Source organism: Cynoglossus semilaevis, chromosome 15 (genome assembly GCF_000523025.1).
Source record: "Cynoglossus semilaevis isolate Cse_v1.0 chromosome 15, Cse_v1.0, whole genome shotgun sequence".
NCBI classification, from domain to species: Eukaryota; Metazoa; Chordata; class Actinopteri; order Pleuronectiformes; family Cynoglossidae; genus Cynoglossus; species Cynoglossus semilaevis.
In genome coordinates this window covers 12,294,587-12,304,987 of record NC_024321.1, presented here as the reverse complement: position 1 = coordinate 12,304,987, position 10,401 = coordinate 12,294,587, and positions in this window count along the sequence as shown.

Here is a 10,401-nt window from a genome sequence, read left to right as displayed (position 1 = left end):
GTCTATGCTGAAAAGTTTGTGAAAGGCTGAGAATTCCCTGCTGGGATAAACCAGTACGTTAAGTAGGACTGTCTCTGCAACATTTATTTTATTGTGGAAACTGAAGCGCATTCTGTCTTCTCAAGGAACCTGCGAACACTGAAATAAAACATCATCTTCTATAATATCCAATAAAATGCATATAAAATTGAATTTATTATTTCTCTGCAGCCCAGTAACCAAACGACCTACAGCCAACCTCTGGTCTAGACCACATACATGCTGAGAATCATTGTAATGTACTGAAAGTGTTCCTGATGTATGAATTATTATATTTACTTATGTGTTAATTTTGCAATATATGCCTGTCATAAAAGCATCTATAAATATAGGCTGTAAATAAGTCAAAAACATTGTGTTATGTTAGTATAATGTAATAATTATGCATGTACTATACTTGATACTTTACAAACACCTCTGAACTACAGTACATTTCAGTGCCATTTAAAATAATAAGTACTTGCACTGACATGATCACATTTATCAAATGTTCCTCAAAAAGTGGAAAAAATTGATTGTATTCTAATCAAAACCACTTTTCGCTCTTCTGTCAGTGTCTGTCATAAAGTGGTACATGTCTGTTCTCGTCTGACGAGAGACTGACAACTGGATACATCCACTCATAGGAGCTTGTGCAGTGTCAGTTGTACCATATCATGAGGACTTGAAAGGAATGGGGGGTGGGGGAGGGTTACAGTTCCAAATCTCCTGTAAAATCTAAGCAAAGTTGTAAAGTAGATTATTTTACCACCTATACCAGGAAGTTTTCTGAAACAACTGAAACAATGTAATAGTGCTACAAAGTTTAACTTCCAACTAAACAAAATTGGTTTAATTACGACATTTATTAACCTTTGGCTTGAAACCGGTCTTCTGTTAATGAGAAGAAAATAAAACTAGCTGTTAGCATTTTCCTGCTGTGTTCCTAGCTTTGTTTTGAATTGAGCACATAAAAATATAAGCACATAAAAATATAAGTATAACAAGGTAATGGTACTTGGTAGCAGCGAGAACATAAATGAAAACACTCACACATCCCTGCACAGTGACACATTGGCATAGAACCGGAATCAAACTGATTTTGCAGCTGCAGGATTTAAATGCTTTCATTTTTTTTTCTATAGGTTTACAATAAATCTTTCACTCAGACCTCCAGGCAGGATTTGCTGCAATTAAACTAATCTTGCATCATAGAAACTGCACCAGAAATGTGGCAAAAACACAAGACACAACAAGCCGTACATACAGTCAAACCCCTGATGCAATTAGTCACAATGGAATCAAACACTTAAAACATTTAAACTCACACAAAACAGTCGCTGAAGACAAGAGAGAATATTGGATTCACCCAGAGTTTATCCTTGTCAGTGTCAGAAGCCATGCACATAAAAAAAAACAGCTAAAGGAGAGATTTGTCTTGATACAGATAGAAACACGAGTGCGCCGACTTGAGCGGAAGATCAAGGGAGTGTGTGCTAAATCGCTCTCTTTTATCGTGTCAAACAGACAGCTCCCATAACTCAACAAACTTGAACAAACCTGTGGCGCCTGTAAAAACCTGCACTGCCAAAATACATGTCAATATTCTCTCCCAGCTACAGAGATCAGAACCAACTTTTCCACATCTCAGCTTTTGTCCATGGAGCATTTACCAATAACAATGAGGTGCAGTTCTCCAAGCACAGCCTATTGTTAGCTGCTTGGGAAAATAAAATATTGGTAGATGCAACTGGTCTAGCTGTTGTTTCTCTCTGACTCCTGTTCTCTAATGAACATTTAAATTATTCTGTCAAACCTCACCGTCAGAAAAACTTCCTTCTCTTGAAGCCGTAAAACAATCTTACATTTAAAACCAAATTGGAAAAACTCTGCTGATTCTGTTACACATTTATTTATTATATCCCTGTACCTTTTAATTTAGAAGTCCTTTGGTCCTGCAGTGCAAATACTTGGGCCAGAGACACACTTGAAAATGCAGTACTGCAACATTGCAATGTTACCATCTCACTTACTAACGAGAAAATGTATGCTAGTTGAAGAAAAAGTGATAAGGAATAAAAAATATATAATAATAAACTGTGGTGCACGTACCACTGGTGGTACTCACCAATCATAAGTGAAGGATTCAGATTTTCTTAATACTGCATTGGCAAATCAGACTATAAATCTATATATCCTGAACTGAATATAGACTAATTTACATTTAAACTGCAAAAAAAATAAAGTGTTGTCAAAGTAACTCAGTTTTTATGGAGTGTAATAAAAATCTTTATATTGCTGTACATTTACATGGAGCCTTGTTATAAATAGACCTACTGTGCAGTTTATTTCAACATGGTAACTTAAACCAAAGTGTTTTCTTGGAGCTCCGACCTGCATCTGTAGCCTAAAACAGAGACACAGTAGCTCTGCCCATTTCTTATACGGGGTCTATGATTCCGACAGACATCAAAGTATTTACTGACTAACACCAATAGTGTTCTGTCACTGTTTACACTGCTAATACTACTGATCCTGCCCGTATCTAGGGACTCTATACTGGTGGGCTAACTCTAGTATGCATTTGAGATGATCTCGCCGGCCATATATAATTACACTGTGAGCCAGATTGGGCCCCCGAGCCCGAGTTTGACACGTGTCTTAGACCAACAGTCTGATACGCTGTTGTCAAAACACGTACAGTCTTGAGTAGATATATAGTCATTTTGTACATGTACATGCAGTATAGTAGATTATGACTCACAGATACCATGATCTCCTTGTTCTTAGTTTCCCATTTAGCTGATGATGTGATGTACATAACTGCAGGAACCTGTCAATCTTACATTTGGTATCTTTTTTTACCAAAACCTGATGCCATTATTCTAGCAACAGCCAACAGAGATTGTTTGTATATATTTTTCTGTCTTTTGTTGTAACATAATCTTTTTTACTCTCTAAAGGGGCAAAGGTCGGGAAAATTCAGATGTTATTCATCCCTCAAGTGTTTGGACAATGACTGGCTGAAGGACATCTGAGTTGGTGTAAAAATGATGAGGAAAAAAGAAAACACGTGGGCGAGACAGGAGGCGTTGATGTGAATACGTTTTCATTAAGAAAGAAATTCTTTTGAGTGATTTTGGTTGAAGACACATTTTTAAAGAACAAAGCTCAATTCTTCTTTTTTAAAGAAGATATTTAATGCACCACTGCCTCGTTCAGAAAGTTCAAAAGTGTAATCCTGTATGTGGTGTTAAACCTGGGAGATAAAATCTGACCACAGAGACACAGCTGCAAGCTACTGTAGAAATGTTGATGTTCTCCATGAGCTTTAGTGCAGAAGTTTAAAGCACAAGTAAAACATTTTTAAACATCTATGTTCTTAGTTCCTTAATTGAGGCATAAAGAAAGAAAGAAAATTTGACTTAACATTGATTTTGTTTCCTGAACTTAAAATGCCCTCCTGGCCCCTGAAGCCTTTTGTTCTTTACATCTTTTACTTTTCTTCACAAATCAAACCCAAGTGTATTTAAAAAAAATACTGATATGAAAGTTGAGAAACACTGAGAATCATCTTCTCCACTGATAACAACAATATAATCAAAAAACAAAACAAAACACATTTCTCACCTGAAGAGATAGGACATGTAAGCCAGTTCTCTCACTGACGACACATTGCCCCCAGAAAAACTGTCACTACGGGTTTTGTGTCAGCAGCACAGATGAACACAGACGTATGTGCGTGCGTGTGTGTGCATGTGTGTAGGTAGGTATTTCTCTGAGCATGCATTTGGATATATGTTTACACAACATAAGGGTCACTGCTTCGTCTTAGGCTCGTTCTCTGACCAGCTGATGCCTGGTAAGTTGTTGGTGTCATGGAGAGTGTTTCCTCTGTGTGTGCGTGTGTGTGTGTGTGTGTGATGATGAAAGAATAAATTAGGGTCAAACCACAGTGGCTAGCGCTGAAAACCACAGACCATCTGTCATGTTGTCAGAGAAGTGAATGTTGTCTATCCTGTATATATTCATATATAAACCTCAACTATGACCTCAATACTGCGTTCAATTAATGAATCCAATTACCTATGGAATGGATTACTTCGTCTGTGGCCTCACATTTATTGAAACATACATACGTGTTGTGTTTTGTGTGAGACTACAGAACAGGAAAGCAAGGAAGGATCGGTTGTAACATGTTTTTATGTTGACACGTAGTTGATAGTGATAAAATCCGTTTTTTGTCTTAGAGTTAGACGTCAGTGATTAAATATCTGCCAAAAACCAACAATCAACATCAATCTACAAGAAAACAAGTGATGCAGGTGACTCTAGAACACTGCTTTTATCAATCAAAATCATGAAAAAAAAAAGATCTGTAATTACCCCCTGAATTAAACCCATTTGTAAAACACCTCTCTGATTAAAAGCTTGAAATTTGGTGCTTGGTCAACAAACCACAGTCCAGAGGAATCTGAGAATTTTTTGTTTTCCTTGTCCACATTAAATGCCCATTAGAGATTGGTTGCTGGAAATGGGTTTGAAATTAAAAATTCCCTCAGAACCCTGCCTTAGCCTCAAAGAGGTGTTTTGCTGATGTTGTAGTTTGTGTGAAGTGAACTTTAAACAGCTGTTGGACCAACAACTGTTGGACCAGCAGAAATCAGACAGATGACCTCCTAGTGGTAAGGCAAGATCACCGACCGTGCTTCCACTATGTATCCAAGATAAACCATGGACGAAAAAATTAAAAAGGTAGAAGCAGCTGGAGCTGATACTGATGAAACATGTGGGTGATGCATTTTGTTTTGTTTTGGTTTATAATTCTGGAAAACTGATGCAATTTTTGGGTATTGCGTTGGTAGACAGTGACATTTTGCCCTGCAGGGGGCCTGTCACAGCTAATTCCAATGTATAGATTTAACAATAAAAAAGGTCACCAAAATGTTCACTGACCATGTGACTCCATTTTAATTCTTGTTTGTTGATGAATGGGTGTGCATCAGTTCAATTAAGAAATCATTGAGCTTGGATGGACACATGCACTGACTTCCAATCACACGGCAGAACTAGGACCGATGATAACCCTAATTAAAAGCAAAGAGAATTTGCCTGCAGCGTTCAGGAAACTTAATCAAACCCCGCTGAGTGATCTGATGGTCTGAATTGAAGTAACAGGAGCTCATTTGAGGTTTACATTGTTCAGGTGTGAGTTTACGATCAGACTCTGTCCGCTGGTTTATCACTTAACATGAACTCATGTGGATTCAATTTAACTACATGTGTGGGCTGCAGGTCTCTGGATGCACACCACACCTGTGGCGAAAACAGACGAACCAGGAGTGAGAGCAGAAAACCACACTTCTCCTGTTGTAAAGAAGTTGCACTCATTGTTTCTGACTGATTTCCTCCTCATCTGTCTTTGTCAGGCAGAGAGAGCCGCTGCTCGTGTTAGAACTCGTATCACAGGTGACAGTTTATTACTGCTGTGCTTTATAAGTGAGGCCTCGTATCTGTATTACCTGTGCAGCGGGTGCGAGGAAGGAACTGGCGAACAGCCCCGATCTGTGCTGATACAGTCTTTATGACACTGTTCCACGGCGCTGTTAAAACACAAATAATATAACCTGTGAGATTATGATACAATTCTGTCGCTTTCTGTAATTCAGTATTTCCATTTATAGGACAAACAAAAGCATGAGAGACAGACAGAGACAGAGAGAGAGACAGAGAGAGAGACAGAGAGAGAGAGAGAGAGAATGTTGTAAATGTGAGAGCTCGGTGGCAAGTTAACAAGTGTACGTGTGTGTGTGTGTGTGTGTGTGTGTGTGTGTGCTACACATTTAACAAGGCAGATGGTGTAGAAACAGGAGGTATGGGGCCACCTTGAGCCCCTGTGATTATGTGTGTGCGTGAGCAGATATCTGTACATGTGTTTGTGTGTGAAGGCCAGCACACACATTTGTGTGTAAACGTGTGTGTGTGTGTCATTATGTTTGTGTGTGTAGAACACAACAGGCCTCCAGGAAACAGGAGCAAATTCCCAGCAGATCTGCAGGTTTAGACACAGTTATGCTTCACTTATACACACACAACACACTGTCCCTCTGTCCTCTCTCTGTCCCTCTGTCCATCTGTCTGGTACCAGTAATGACAGAGTAGGTCAGTGTTAGTCGGTCAGTGAATGCACATTTAAAATATTCTATGCTGAAGTTGTACTGCGAGGGAATACAGCTTCCCACCTGCTCGGAATTAGTGTTGAATCACCTTGGCCAACGGTGCAGCGGTGAGTGTTTGTCCTGAGGTTCCAATCTTCCAATCAAAGGACTCTCATAGTTGGACTAGTCTCATTGAATTGACTAAAAAACTCTACATACTGAACTAAATATAAAAATATATATGTAAATACAACTGACGAAGAACATTTTAAGACTACTTTTAACGTCCACATCTAGAGGAAACTGAAGTCTGACTGCTAACAAACACACATTTTAAAAGTTTAACAAAGAACAGACAGGGTTCAAACAGGTCAACTCCCCACAGCTGGCAGAATCTGTCTTCTTATACTGAAAGCCATCAGCAGAGAACCATTCAGCTCCACCTAGACCTGTCACATGCAGCTCAATCACACACCTGCTACTAATCACACTCACACTCACACTCACACACACATGCAGAGAGAAGCATCAAAAAAACCTGGTGGCAACAAATGTTAGCACAATTGAATAACTATCATGATTAAATCAATTATGAATAAAGAACATCATATTAAATAATATTCAGTGTCTCTCGCTCTCTAACACACACACACACACACACCATGAAAGGAACGCTCTAATGTCGCTCCTCTTCATCAGTTGCGCTCCACTGATGATTGCCACTGTGAAAATAGCTTATTAAAAAACAGCATTAAAAAAAAGGAGGCCACAACAAAGAAGGTGACATTTCACTCGGTGTGTCAAGTCAACACCACAACAAATGTTGTTTTCAGACTGACTACAAAGTGACAAGGTCAAAGTTGCCAAGATCAACCAGCAGACAAACCATCTTTAAAATGCAGATTGCTTTTGTAATCACAGAGCAGGATGGCATTTCCATCCTTCTTCCTCTTCCTGTCTGTCTCACCTCTGCAATCATGTCTTCAGTTGTGAAATGAGTCTGTGACGCAGAGGAACTCAAACTTATTCTATAAACTTATGTTATATCTTTTATAGTTTTCTTACATTTATCAGTTAATACAAAGTATTTAGCTCTGGACGTCTACTTGAGGTCATACATGTTTGTTACATTACAGTTAATACATTAAACCGTGAGATCCTTTGAAAAGATTTATCACCTCAATTATCAGCATTAGGTCTGATCCTTGAAAAGACGTCAACAATCCCTGCTAATCTCAGACAAACTGTGGGGTCTGATTCAATGCTGTCTCTTTTCATAGATCACAGGTTTTTAAAGTCGTAAATCGTGCCCCACCATCCCCTCCTTAAAAGGAACATAACAACAAGAGTAACACCCTTTGTTCATACAAGCCTACGCATGAACTAAAATGATCATGTACGATCAAATATTTGAATGTTAAAGTTGCCAAATAAGTGGAACATTTTGTTTTTTTTTTCATAATCTTCAAAGATCTACTTGGTGGATACACACTCCCTGAACAATGTAACAATAATTAGTAACATTACAATTCTTAACTTTATTTCCATGGGGCACCTGGTAGTCCTGATATGTTCTACCAATGACCCTGCTCTAGTGGGTCTACTTTGGAAAGGCAGCGCCACCTCCTGGCTCTGATAGTTTCCATTAATTCCAGTTTTGACACTACGTTCAAAGTTGTTTCTGGAGACTGACTCTGTGTTTTACTGTTCTAAATGTTAATGTCAATGTTTAACAAACCAATGGTTAGTGGCCAGTTACCACACTTGGCAACACTTTTACTTTACGCCAACTCTGAAGACCTCTACCGACACCATCACGCCAAAAAAAAAGAGAGTTTGTTTTATAAAAACCTGCTACAATACAGCACAAACAGGGTAAGATATTATGTGACATGTTCATTTCCCGGCAGTCACTTCCAAGTTGCATCTGTTTATCTGTCTGTGAAATGGTCATGGTCAAGCAGCAGCAGCAGCAGAGGTAAAGCTGTAGCTGCTCACTGGTCCACTTCTGCACTGGTGCATTTGACATGTTTATTGTTTATTTATTGATTGCATAATAAACCACAAAATTAACAACTTATTGATCACTTGTCAACATTAAAACCCTATTGTATGGCACTACTTGAAGATCTGGATAAACTCAGGTTGTATTAACATTCCAGTTTTAACTGAATTTCTTAGCTTGTCTTTTAAGCGTAGTTGTCTCCTGTGTCACTGCAGCTCAGTAGGTCATTCATCACAGGACACTGTGTCAGCCTCTGTCTGTAGATTCTTCTAGAAGTCACTCAAACAATCTATTCATTAGTTTCCTTTACAATTCCCCTTGTGTCAAGAAGAACTGTGATGTCAATGTTTATTGAGCTTAGAAATAAATCTAACCCTAGAAAATTACATCATCTTTTCAACTGTCATACTGTATAATGTCTTATTGAAAAAAAATTATGAACTCACACTCACGTGATTTACATTTAAATACACATTAGTCTACTGCATTTAGGTGAGCCAATATCACACGCTTTACTCTGCAGTAATCACTCACTGCTCAGAGTGACAGCGTTGAAACTTTTACACACACACGCCTCCAAAATGTTCTACTTGTATTTCATTTCATCACAAAAACGGCCTCCTTGTTCAGGCTCGTTCTTGTGAGTTCCATGTTGATTTGATAATAAATATTTTCATGGCTCACTGTTGCTGTTTTTGCCGTCACAGGTTGAGGTTGAGTTTGAGGATGAGAACACACACACACACACACACATACACACACACATTCCCACACTGTGTGTACATAACACTGGACTTAACTTTAAGCCGAATTTGCTCTACGTTGTAATGTGAAATGAAAAAAAAAAAAAATGGCCCCACAAGTTCCTGCTGAGGTCATGACTACCATTTAAATGCTGTTCATTTTGTGACCAATAGGGGTTTATAGCTGTTCTATGCTGTCTTCTATAATGTCTCCAGGTGTCTGTCACAAGTCAGAGGAAGGGAGGAAAAGCCAGTGTTTGTGGTCCTGTGTAGGAGGAGCACAAGGCCACTGCAAGGTCACGATAACACCTGAAAGAGTATCTTTGTCTGAGATTGGACTAACAACAGGAACTGATGTATCTGCAGATAAAAAGTACATCTGCCAAAGACTTCAACGGCCCTGAGAAATGAAGACAAAGAAACAATGCACTCACAAAACACAAGGATTTTTGACGTTTCAGTTGGAAATGAATGCAATTTTATTTTTCTGCCAGAAAAAGAAACTAAAGTTGCAGATTCTAATGCATTGTCATAGTCAAAAGCGCTTTTGTACTTTTTCTTTTTTCATTGTACTAAGACTACATTTTGACATTTGAGGCAACTGCTTTACTGAGAATCAGATATGGCCAAAAATACAGCTGCCAGAAAAAGAGTAAAGTATATCCCTGAAAACCCAGCCTTTTTAAAACCTTGTATTTTTGCACCAAAGCTCACTGAGGAAATCACATATTCCACAAAACATTGTTTAGAGATTTACTGTTAATCTTCATCCTTCACCAACAAGTTAACTTGTGCAATTTCATGTCTTACTTTACATACTTTTCATTTTGATACACTAAACAAATGTATCACAAAATACAAATACAGCAGAGCGAAGGCCTTCATGTGCCACTGTCGTTTATTATTGGGTTTTGGTCACATGACTTGAAATGGCCTGAAATAACTATGATACCTCAAACAACCACAACTATATCAGAATTAGTGGACTGTCAGAAAATTCCCAGTCCCAGCCATACATTTGAATAGAAGGTTTAACTTAGACAGTGGTTCAGGAATCAAATTAATAAGAAATTCTTAAATGAATAAATATATAAATAAACACACACAGAGACACACTCCCATATTGTGATTTTGTAGGACTATTTTCCCTGATTCACAGCATTTACACATATTACACAGCAGCAGCAGCAGCAGCAGCAGCAGCAGCAGGAGGCGGAGGAGGACAATGATCCACAGATCATCACTGTTTGCAGGTTTCTGCACATATATGAAGTGATAGTGAAAAACAATCATGTCATATTTCCCTGTGCGACGGCACAAATCCCACAGATGACATGTAAATATTGATGATCACTCCTCTGCCTGACAGTGTTTGTTATTCAGGCATCATCCCTGTACATCGTCCCGTGTACAGATGATTACAGCCGTATGTCACGCTGACACCGCAACCTTATGCAAAGACTAAATGATATTTCCC